The sequence below is a fragment of the Zeugodacus cucurbitae genome, chromosome 3, assembly GCF_028554725.1.
Source record: "Zeugodacus cucurbitae isolate PBARC_wt_2022May chromosome 3, idZeuCucr1.2, whole genome shotgun sequence".
NCBI lineage: Eukaryota > Metazoa > Arthropoda > Insecta > Diptera > Tephritidae > Zeugodacus > Zeugodacus cucurbitae.
This window is the reverse complement of record NC_071668.1, coordinates 14,538,470-14,550,656: the sequence shown is the minus strand read 5'-3', so window position 1 is coordinate 14,550,656 and position 12,187 is coordinate 14,538,470. Positions and strand designations below refer to the sequence as shown.

Sequence of the window (12,187 nt, the reverse complement as noted above, 5' to 3'; positions counted from 1 at the left end):
GTGGATGGCAAGTGGCAAAGTCAATATGTTTGCGTATTAATGCATAATTATGACAGCAGGAAGCCGTTGTGCAAATATTTGTGGAATTTATTTCGAATTTATGCAGTCAAACGGATGGTTATAGGGTATAGGGAAGTGAGTACTAAGTGCTAACGAGTGAGGGGAGGAGTGGTTGGGTGGTAAGAGTGGACGTTTTCGAGGAATGTTTTTTAAGGAAGCTATACAGAATATAATTAGTACCATATATTACTGAGTTTTGGAAGACAATCTTGACGAACCGTCATAAAACAGTCTTCTTCGACCAGCTCTGGAAATACATTATCGGCCCGCAGACTTCGGAGATATATTTAGAAACGGTGGTAGTCTAGTGGTATGTTATGCATGTGAGATCACTTCCACTCGAAGGTGTTGAGAAGCTATTAGCTCTTTATGAACGAAAGTACTACTTAAGAATGGAAGTACTATTTTAGTCTATTACTTCTCTCGAGGTACTTAGTTCTCCACAAAATAATATGGATGGTGTTCATAAGCGTCTATCTTCATCTATCTTTAACTAGTCTTATTGTGATCTTGATCCGAATTTGATCCGAAGTAGATTAGATTAGGAACTATAGCTGGTTCCCAAGGTAGCAATCACACTAAATCCAGTCCTGTGTAGATTCTGATGTTCTATTGGATGATTGAAGGTGTGAGGTTTAGGTCTTTTAGCCTAGAAGAAGCTTAAACTTCGCTCCGGTATAATTTTGAGCTTATCGCTTTGGTATAGATTGGGCAATGGTGAGCTAAAACTTCTACAACTACAGAAAAATTAAAGTGGCCGAAGGCAGAGAGCCCAGTAGTGGATCGTCCAGTAAAATATTATGACTACGAAAGTGCTCATGTAAGGTCGTATCTTAGGAAAACGCAAGGAGCCAGTGGAGCTCCGGCCTGTTCTCATTTCCAAGGATGTCTTTCAATGCAAGCTTACATATCCTACAGAGTCTGGCTCCCATACTTGTTTTAACATTAAGAAACTCGATGTCTTTAATAGTGAGAAGAAGACACCTCATCTGTTTTTACAATGATACACAAGTAGGTTGTTGAAAATTTTAATGTAAAACAAAAGGTTTTGCTCAGTTTTAAAAGCATATATTGGAGAATCATTCATATTTTCTGTAAAAAGAAGATATCTACTAGACCACGAGGAAACAATATCTCATCTCTTCGGTAAAGTTTTTAATGGTTGCTTTAGTAGTAAGATATCTTTCAGAAGAATGAAGCCTACGCGTGGACTTTATTCTCACCCGAACTAATAAGATCCTACATGAAAATGAATAATATCTAATCGGTCCAAATGATTTCGAGTTTAAACAGGTTGAGATACAGATTTTAAGCTGAAACAGAGAAACTCTTTTGAGAAGTTAAGCCAATTTTTTAATAATTTTTAAGATTTCTTATTTCGGTACCTTCCTGGCAGTGTTGCATTTACAGTGTAAAATGCAATACTACAACACTATAAAGACAGCAAAATCAACTATTACTCGCCGTAATACAACTACAAGTCGTTCAAATCACTTGACACCACTATTTCATCCCCGCCTCCCGGTTTGTTTGCATTTTTCATGTTTGCTACGACGCACTTCGAGCCGCCCACACATCTGTCTCTGAGAGACGAGATGCAACACATCCTCCCCTCCTGACTTGCAATCGCGCTTCTTTTTCTTGTATTAGTGTCTACGATATGTACAAAGTGTCTACAAAATACAAATATATTCGTACATTATTACCACCCGTTTGACATGACAACTGAACTTTCTTAAATTGCGTTTAGTTACTCTGCCAAACGAAGGTCAACAAACTACAAATTTGAGCGTGTTTCAACCCCAAAATCTCTATAAAATATTGACATGGGATGTAATGATTCCCCAAAGTGGATAATTAGAATGTAGCAAAGAAAGAAATGTTGTTGGGATTTTAGAAAGATATTTAATGTGAAGACATGGTTAAAAGTTGAAGGAGACGTAATTCTATTGTATTATAATATTAATTTGAAAATATACATATGTTCCTGAAAGACTTTATGCTCCCCTCCAACTCACTCCTTTAACTTAATTTGCAAGCTTTGCTCAACTCTTCTAGTTTTAATGTCTTCAGGCGCACTTCAAGTCAACTCTAACCAGCCATAAAAGCGGTTAACCGCTAAATTATCTTATCAGCAAATGCTAATGCAATAAAATACTCATAAAATTAGCTCTTATGATGATAAGAATGCAAAGCGAAATCACTATTTTTTTTACGATTAAAGCATAAGTGGCGGCTTCTGTATCTTCGAGAGAGATAAGAATAAGTATCTATGTTCGGTCATTGTTGGCAAATTAATGTCGATGGTGCACTCATTTATGGCAGCTTAGACAGATGTAAGGTGAGAATCTTTATTACTAAGAATGCCAAGAACTTAAAGAATACCTTTTAACTACAGCGAAAACTCCGACGTTTAAAAGAGACGAGAAACGTTCAAGGGGTCGCAAAGCTTGTACCAGTTCCACGACAAGCAATTCACTGAGCAATACGTTTTTCGACTATTGAGGGCTTTACAAGTATAAAGATAGTTCCCTAACACAGCTGGTGAATCTTACAAGGACTTTTTTAAGACAGAAATATACTCGTAGTTTTCTTATTGACTTTCTAAATTTTGTTGACAATATCAGAATTTGACTTCAACGGGACTCTTTGACACAATCTCGAAGTAAACGCTATCGGTTATATCAGCATTAGATAGAGAGACAGAGAAATATAGAGAGAGAGAAAAACAGAAATATAGGAGTGTACTTCTAAAATATGTAATTTAAAATCATGACTGAACTTCAGTCGGTAAGTTGGTGATCAAGGGGCCAATTGAGCCAGTTTCGAACTAAACGCTATCGGTTATATCAGCATGAGAGAGGAAAAAAAGAGAAAGGGATATTTCTATAAATACCTTAAAATCAGTTTAGAATGGAAAATTATACCAACTCTGAGTAAGTAGGCTAAGTAAACACAATATCAAGGCTGTGAGCTGGATTAGATAGAGGTATTTAGCTACACTAAGTCTTCCTAATTAGATCTCACTAACTCAACCAAGAAATAAACGACGTTTGTAGTGTCAATCAAGAAGAAGTAGAATAAGAGCAGGATTTTCAGTCAGTAATTTAGTAATCAATCTTACTAATTCAAAGTCGAGAATCTGTGTTCTGAGAAGGGGAACTCGCTGCGTAATAGATAAGTTAAGGGTCTATACCAGTGTGGCACTTTCAAAAAAATCGATTTTTTTATGTTTTGCTTATTCGATTGTTTATACTTTCAAAAATATCACGAGAAAGCGGTAAGATCGTATCTTGAATAGTTGTTGAATGGCAACGTTCTAAAGAGCGACCGCTCGCAGGTATAATTCGCTATAGTCGAAACTTAGAGGATCAATAAAAAAAAAATGTCAAAAGACCCTGTACTTCGGTCAGTGACTTGGTGATCAATCTCACTACTTTAACCACGAGAATCTAAGGTCTGAGATGAGAAACTAGCTAAGTAGTGGAGAAATTAAAGATATGTTCAAATTAGTGTTCTTACCTCACATCCAATTCAAGAATTGCAATTTGCATGAATAGACGACGACGAAGCCAAATTAAGAAGAGGGATAATATTTTAGAACCAAAGTCCTACAATTTTAGAACAAAATCCACGATCGAATTGATGTACTCTTAAATAGAAGTATTATAACGGGTGATTTTTTTGAGGTTAGGATTTTCATGCATTAGTATTTGACAGATCACGTGGGATTTCAGACATGGTGTCAAAGAGAAAGATGCTCAGTATGCTTTGACATTTCATCATGAATAGACTTACTAACGAGCAACGCTTGCAAATCATTGAATTTTATTACCAAAATCAGTGTTCGGTTCGAAATGTGTTTATCGACAAATTTTGTTCAGCGATGAGGCTCATTTCTGGTTGAATGGCTACGTAAATAAGCAAAATTGCCGCATTTGGGGTGAAGAGCAACCAGAAGCCGTTCAAGAACTGCCCATGCATCCCGAAAAATGCACTGTTTGGTGTGGTTTGTACGCTGGTGGAATCATTGGACCGTATTTTTTCAAAGATGCTGTTGGACGCAACGTTACGGTGAATGGCGATCGCTATCGTTCGATGCTAACAAACTTTTTGTTGCCAAAAATGGAAGAACTGAACTTGGTTGACATGTGGTTTCAACAAGATGGCGCTACATGCCACACAGCTCGCGATTCTATGGCCATTTTGAGGGAAAACTTCGGAGAACAATTCATCTCAAGAAATGGACCCGTAAGTTGGCCACCAAGATCATGCGATTTAACGCCTTTAGACTATTTTTTGTGGGGCTACGTCAAGTCTAAAGTCTACAGAAATAAGCCAGCAACTATTCCAGCTTTGGAAGACAACATTTCCGAAGAAATTCGGGCTATTCCGGCCGAAATGCTCGAAAAAGTTGCCCAAAATTGGACTTTCCGAATGGACCACCTAAGACGCAGCCGCGGTCAACATTTAAATGAAATTATCTTCAAAAAGTAAATGTCATGAACCAATCTAACGTTTCAAATAAAGAACCGATGAGATTTTGCAAATTTTATTTTTTTTTTAAAAAGTTATCAAGCTCTTAAAAAATCACCCTTTACAATGAGATCAATCGAACGACTCTAATATAGTGTCGATAGAGTTTTAATCTTATTAGGTGGTTTGGCTATTTGTCTCCTCTTTAACGAAAATTAAGCATTCATACTTTATGGCTGTGGCTTTTTGATATTTTACTGAACTTAGTGGATTAATTTCAAGCTTTTTCATACGAATAACTTCGGCTGGCGCTCGTAAATTGGCACAGACTGAAGGTGAGTATTAAATTTGTCACACTTAATTGAGCTAATGAACAAAGTTCACATAATTTTTGACTGCAGCTTTTTTATATTGAAAATCGACAATTTTGCATGAGAAGTTCTGATTTCCAGAGACTAATAATAAAAATTTGCAATTAAAAAAATTCCAATATTTGTTGGCAAATAAAAATTTGTGATTTCAATAAATTCGATTAGAGTGTGAATATAAATTTTGTGCTTATGGAATGTCTCATTACGTTACGCATACGATTTTCCGAGATTTTTCGAGTCATTAAGAGACAGAGAGGGAGAGAGGCAGACCGGCTCGGATGGGGAATCATATGTATGTACGTCTGGTGGTTTGTTGGGCGGCTTTGTTGCAAGTTGCATATAAATTTATAATGCAACAATATGGCACGTTCCAAATCAATTTAGAAAATAATAAATGGCATACATAAATTAAATTAATATGGCAGTGACTTTCAAACTATGCCGCAGTCAGCATTTCCAAAATGCTCCAAAATTAACCAAAAGCATTTGCCGCGCGCGACAGACGCACACACATAGCCAGGCAATTAGCGTAAGTCCCTGCGGTGCCATGCAACTGCAACCGCCAGCCAGCCAGCGATAGAGATAGGGGGTGGCTTGCCACACAACCATAATCTGCCTCAATTTAGCTTTGAAAACCATTACGAAAATCCACAATACACAGAGCAACACACTCAAAATAGCTGAAGAAGCCTTAGAAGAAACGCAACTGAGTGAGTGACTGCGACTGATCGTAGGGAGTTTGTTTTCTGGCTTTTGTGGGGAGGCGAGCTGCAGTTATTGCGCTTGCCGCGCTAAGAAAATGTCAAAAATGCAATTATTTATATAAAGTGAAACATTTTAAAAGCAATTAGAGAATGTGGCGGCGCGCATCGTAAGCCGATAGTGGGACGTCAGGGGGTTGTATGTATATATGGCAGAGGACGGAAGTGCAGCACGCGGCCGAAGGAAATCATTTTTATAAAATTCGATATTTTGTTGTCAAACTCATTGCGTTTTGTTATTGTTGTCGACTGCTGTCTAGAGGTTAATATGAAGGCAGACTGTTGACAACTGGGTAGCTGACAAGATCTTGGATATTTCGTACTCATCATATATAAGAGAACAAGGTCTGTAGGAATCAAGTTTGGAGAGAATTTTTGGATCTTGGACATTATTATTATTAAAAAGTATACCAAATGAGCAAAATAGTATAATATAAACGCATTATTAAACCAGGAAGAGATTTAAAACGGACTTTGGAACTCATTAAATAAAGTCAAAATCAATCTTAACAAGCGACTAATCGAATATATGGACCCATTTTATTCATTTCAAATTGTAAATAAATAATTCAATTAATCAAAGGGTGGGAAATACTAATTTTGGGGCTAGAAAACGAAATACTATATTAACCTATTTCTAGGAAGGACCTGCCATATAACAGATGTGTCAAATAAGTAGTAGAAATCCAAAAGGTCGAAAGTCGGTACTTATACAGAGATTAGAGAAATATTTAGACTAATTTCAACTCTTTTTTGGAAAAGTATACTATATATGGTAAACGGTATTTCGACAAATTTATGGGGTTTCTACCACGCTGTCGGGTCCTACCATGCCGTTCTATCAATAGATGATGCAGCTCTAATTCGATTCTGCATTGTTTCAAACGGTCCTATTAGGAAATCGTAATACCGTTAGGTATACAATTTGGTAAAATATTTCGGGAGACATAAATTTTCGGTCGAAAATAAAAAATTATAATTTTCCAATTTATCGGCGTTGGGGTATGGTATATGGGGTACGATTTTAAGATATGTATCATTTCCTATAGGGATAGCTGTCAAAGTAAACATATGTCTTTGACGAAGAACTATAAAAATACGTTCCCCGATATAAAGATTATTTCCAAAACTGGGTTCTGGAAGAAAAAATTATCGACATTTTACCTGTCCAGATATAATCTGATAATGGGCACAATAGAGCATAAATGCCGTATAATGAAGATACTCTTCACTTCAAAGAACGTTTTTCTGGAGTAGCTTGCATGTGGAAGCCATTATGATCTTTACCTTATCGCTCAGGAAGTTGACACAAACCTTTAAGTGCCTAAATAAAAAATGGGCATGGGAATTGGTCATCTAGTTTAAGGTCACATGGGTTTTGTCGTGTAAAAAAAAAATTAAAACTCCTCCATTGCGACGTCATTTCCGGTGACCCCTCGGAAAAAAGATGCGTGCGCGTTGTCAGCAGAACTCCTGAGAGGATCATCCAAAATGGAAAACAATAATAAGTATTTTAGGTTAGACCATAATCTCGTGTTTGAACGAAAGTTTTGAGTAACAATAATACTTAACTTGGATCGCACACCTTCGCACACAAAGGCTGTATCTCCGAAAATATTATTCGGATCGACTTGAATTGACTTGGATAATATTCTTGAGATGTTGTAGAAGTTAATAAGCAATAAAAAATAGATTTTTTTGAACCCACGAAAACTATGTAACCCCTTAAGTGATTTGACTTCATTAAACTAGAAATCTAGTTAGGACTACCAGTTGGGAAAACCCTCAGAAAACATTCTCAGGTTTAATATTTCAGAAAAGAAATGCTTCTTTAAATTTCTCACAGGGCCAGTTAGGTAGACCAGCACATGCGTTTGCCATATAAAATAAATTTGAAGAGATATTTCTACACTCGCGTGACACGAACAGTTCATAATAATGTCAATGACAAATCACGCGCGCACGTCAAAAATCACTGCATAAAATATTTCAATTGTCAATCGATGCAGTTGCACGTATGTCCATCGTCTGCCACCCTAAGGTGAGGTGATGCCGTATGGTTGTGTTTTTTTTCGCTATCGACTGACTGCTGCTAGTACTCGTGTATTTGAGCTATGTTTTGTTTTCGATTTTGATGACTGTTTCACTGCACTTCAAGGCAGCTAAAATTAGTTTTCAAATATTGTTACAAATGTGTTTAGTCTAAACAAATATCGTCTGTGTGTGTGTGTTGTAGTCGAAGCGACACTTGAATTGAAGTGTAATGGGGCGTACCAAATTGGAGTTTGCTGGTACTTTTTGTTGTTGTGGCAAGCATATAGTTTGCAATTGAAAGTGCATCACATTTTATATATATAATGTATATGTGTCTGTGTGCGTTGACAATTTTGAATTCCAGAATTTTGATAAGATAAATGTGTTGCAGCTGTGAAGAAATTAGACGCGAAAGCGAATCTAATATCAACAGCAAATGTGTTTGTAATGAGAGGGAATACCGCTCTTATTTAATAGAAGGAAAAGTCCAAGTATGATATTAATTAGTCTTCGCTTCGGAGAATTTTAACTTTTAATACTGACTTAAGTACATCAGGCCTACCTTTAACCAATTTTAAAGTAAAAGCACCACTTTCGCTGTTTTTACTTATCAAAACACTGCTTGGAACTTATCTAAACCATTTGTGATTAACCTAACTCGGCAATATCAACTAACTCAGAACTCATCTAATTAAGAATATCACAAAAAAAGGAGTTTTAGAGTTTCAGACAGGACCAGTGGCTTGTCTTGTGATATCTTTGTCTATCAATTGTTCGTGAATCTTGATGGAATCCAGCATAGGATCACTCTAGAAAATAACTTTTATGCTTTCCATGTTGCAAAATCCTGCAGAATAAGGTGCACAGCTTTTTTATGCAATAGATTCTGTGCAGATAATACCTAATATGCCTAATGCTTCTCTAAATACCATTAGGCATTCGGAATCGAGTCCGACAACATAAAGACATAGAAACAAAGCCAAACAACCAGCAGCGTTATAAGTGTCAATCATGTACAAATAACCGAGTAAGTCTTCAACAGCTTATATCCATCAAAAGTTATAGACAAGAGAAAGTTACACTAGATCACATACGAAAAAGTAGACAATTGATAAGTCATCTCTTGACGAACAAAAACGTAACTCGTATAAGTCCCTCATCAATCCCCTCCTACTTTATGGTGCAGAAGCTTGGACGATGTCAACATCCGATGAGACGACACTGGGAGTTTTCGAGAGAAAGGTTTTGCGGAAGATTTATGGTTCCTTAAACATTGGCAACGGCGAAAACCGCAGACGATGAAACGATGAGCTGTATGGGTTATTCGACGACATTGACAAAGTTCAGCGAATAAAAAACAGCGGCTACGCTGGGTAGGTCATGTTGTCCGAATTAACGAAAGCACTCCAAGCTTTAAAAGTGTTCGATGTAGTACCCGCTGGTGGTAGTCGGGGATGAGCATTCACTCCGTTTACAAAGACCAGGTGAAGAAGGGCCTGGAAGCATTTGAGATTTCCAATTGGCGCCAAACTGCCAAAAGGAGGAACGTCCTTCACAACGAAAGTGGGTGGAATTTTTTTTAATATTAAACTCAAAACAAATAGACCTTTGTAATAAATTATTTAGTATCAAAGAAGCAATATGCAGAATTTTTGCAATATTTGTATAAATATAGCCTTCTAACCTACTTTATTCTTTATGGTAAAGTGTAAATTTTTGGAGTCCCAATACCAGATTAAAATATTATGTCTAAATATGGTTCTTGAATAATTAAAAGAATGGTCTTCGAGTAAAGAAAATTATACAATATAGATACATATCAAACGGTTAAACGTTTCGAATTGAGAAATATTTTTGAATAGTGTTGCCACATATTAAAATATATAAAAAAGCAAAAGTATTAAATGTGAGCCAAACATAAGACAGTTGGAAGAGTCTTCCGAAGATTTTACAAAATATGGACATTCCCCAATTAAGGTATACTTTGGAGTAGATCTATCTACTATGGAAATACAGTGGAACTTCTCTAACTCGAATCACCATAATCCACAAAAAACTTCGAGTTAGAGAGACTTCGAGTTATAGAATTTTCATTAAAAAATATGAATTAAAAAAAGCCGTAAAATATAGATTTATGCACTGTTTTATTTATTGACTTCGCAAAAATGTTTATGGGCATACGATAAAATATGTAACTATTCTGTAATTTTGTTTGTTGTATTTTGCTATTGTTTGACTCTTGACGTCTGTATCCCATGCCTTGTGTTAGATGATTTATGCAATCCATAACGGTAATATTATATTTTTTGTTCGCCTCCGTACGATATAGAAGGACTCTTTTAAAATTCTGCCTAAGTAAAATTTGAAATTTTGTATTATGCCCTTGTCGAAAAGTTCGATTTATGGAAGGAAATTTTTATGAACTTTGGCTTCTAAACGCTACTGCCAATTCAAGTGTTCGATTTATGGAGATCTTCGAGTTATGAAAGTTCCACAGTATATTAAAAAACGGTAAGACATATTTTGAAATAGGGTTGCCACTTAACGCAAAAAGTAAAATTTTATTTTTTGAAGAGAGTTCGGTTCTTCATGTTTCCGAAATAGGGCTGCCACTTGCCGAAAAGTGTAAACAAAATTATATAAAATTTTTAGCAAAAATTATACAGATCGTTATAGAATACTGTATGTTATTCTGAAAATCCAAAACATATTTATAAAAAAAAACATTTTCTACATCCGATCCCTATCACACATCGTTTCAAATTTAAGTCATAAACTAAATTTTTGATAAAAAGTTGAAGAAATTAGGTTTAAAACGAATTAAGGAAAATCTTTGACTAACAAGTATACATAGAAGCCAATCATTTACATCTGTGCGTAATTTGTATATACATAAGTAAATAAATGCCTTCATTATGTCAATATCTCACTTTCAGCATCTCTAACCAACTACATATATAAAAGCATATATTAAACTCCACTCATGCCTTAACGAATTCATAAGCTCGGCTACCCTAGCATTCCCTACCACTTTTATGCCTTTCATTTCATGTTAATCATTACGCTCGTCTTATAACATTTTATATAACGATTAATTCATCATTAAAATGAGAAAAAAGCGAAAAACAAAAAAAAAAATAGATAAAGTTAAACAAAAACTCACCAGCATCCAAGCAGCGTCAGTTCTGGGTCCATTCAAGGTGCTTCCGTACGCGCACACGATGTCTGCTGGCGCGCCAATTTCACTCGCTCCATTATCGTTAGCAGATGAGTTATCGCCCGAAAACAGTAATTCTTATGAAGCGTCAGTCGGTTGGTTGGTTGTTGGTGCTGATTGGTTTTCATGCTGTGTTCCCATCATCGGGGCAGCGCCCGCCTCTATCACCAATGAGGCTTAATTCATTACTTTAATTCCACAACTTCGGCGTACACTATTTTATTATTTGTTTATATGTAAATGCTACTTTGTTTTTGTTGCTGTTGTTGTTGTACGTCTTTTCCATAGCGTGTTTTTACATATTTTTTCCGTCTACACTTTTTCGTTGGCAGCAACATATCGTGGCTTGTTGCGGCCCTTTTTAATGTAAGCAATCAAAATTTTTATGATTTCTTGTGAAATTTTCTTCGCTCTTCATCTACGGCTGTTTCGTGTTCTGTACACAATTTTTTGAGTAAAATTTATTTACTATGAAATTCAATATTTTGTTAATTTCATTGTGTTGTTGTACTTTTTTCTCAATTTCTTCTTGTTTTTATAGCATTTTAGTTAACTCAGCGTTTGTTGGTTTTGTCTTTAAAATGAAGTATGTCTTCGGTTAGTCGATAAGTATCACATTTTAATGTTTTGATAAGCAAATAAATTAGCATTTGAGTAGTTGTAATGTGGTAAGCGTGTGGCTTGTAGAACACCTGTGTGAGCATAGAGAGAGAGAGAGAGAGAGAGAATGAGAAATAGACATTAAAGTAAGTGCAGTGGATAATGGAGAATGTACATTCCCGCGCACTGATTCTCAAGCAAATTTACTGCTTTTCTTATAAATTATTTTACTATTTATTTTTAAATTTAAGGAATAAATTTATAATACACCACTCGATTTTTATTGATTAGTTTTACAGATAAATTAGAATTTTCTCTTGTTTGGTTTTGTATTTTTTAAGGGAATTAGTCTGTTGCGTTGGCAGTTCTTATTACCAATTAGTTAAAAATATGTTTTTTTCTTATCTTACTAAGCGTAAGCAATATTAGATTCTTAAAGCTCTCAAGATGAGTGAACCATTTTTAATTACCAACAAAGCTTTTTTAATAAAAATAGAAACTTAGGTTAGGATGACTTTAGAAACAATGACATCAAGAAACATATCGAAAATTTATGGAAAAATATTTTGTTAATTATTTCTTCCAACCGTAAGAATCACAGCAATCAGTACGTATCAATAGTATGTATAAAGGATAGAATCTCAATGCATCTGTGGCCCTATTAATGA

At 35.5% G+C, this 12,187-nt stretch overlaps 1 protein-coding gene across 1 annotated transcript in view; it reads right to left on the bottom strand.

The window, feature by feature from the left end:
- The window catches only part of LOC105216605 (disks large homolog 5), a 264,508-nt gene that overhangs the window by 31,751 nt on the left and 220,570 nt on the right, over positions 1-12,187 (bottom strand). Inside the window, exon 9 of the transcript XR_008470603.1 lies at positions 10,866-11,611. The gene's annotated coding sequence lies outside the window, so the exon portion shown is untranslated. The remainder of the gene's footprint in view (positions 1-10,865; positions 11,612-12,187) is intronic.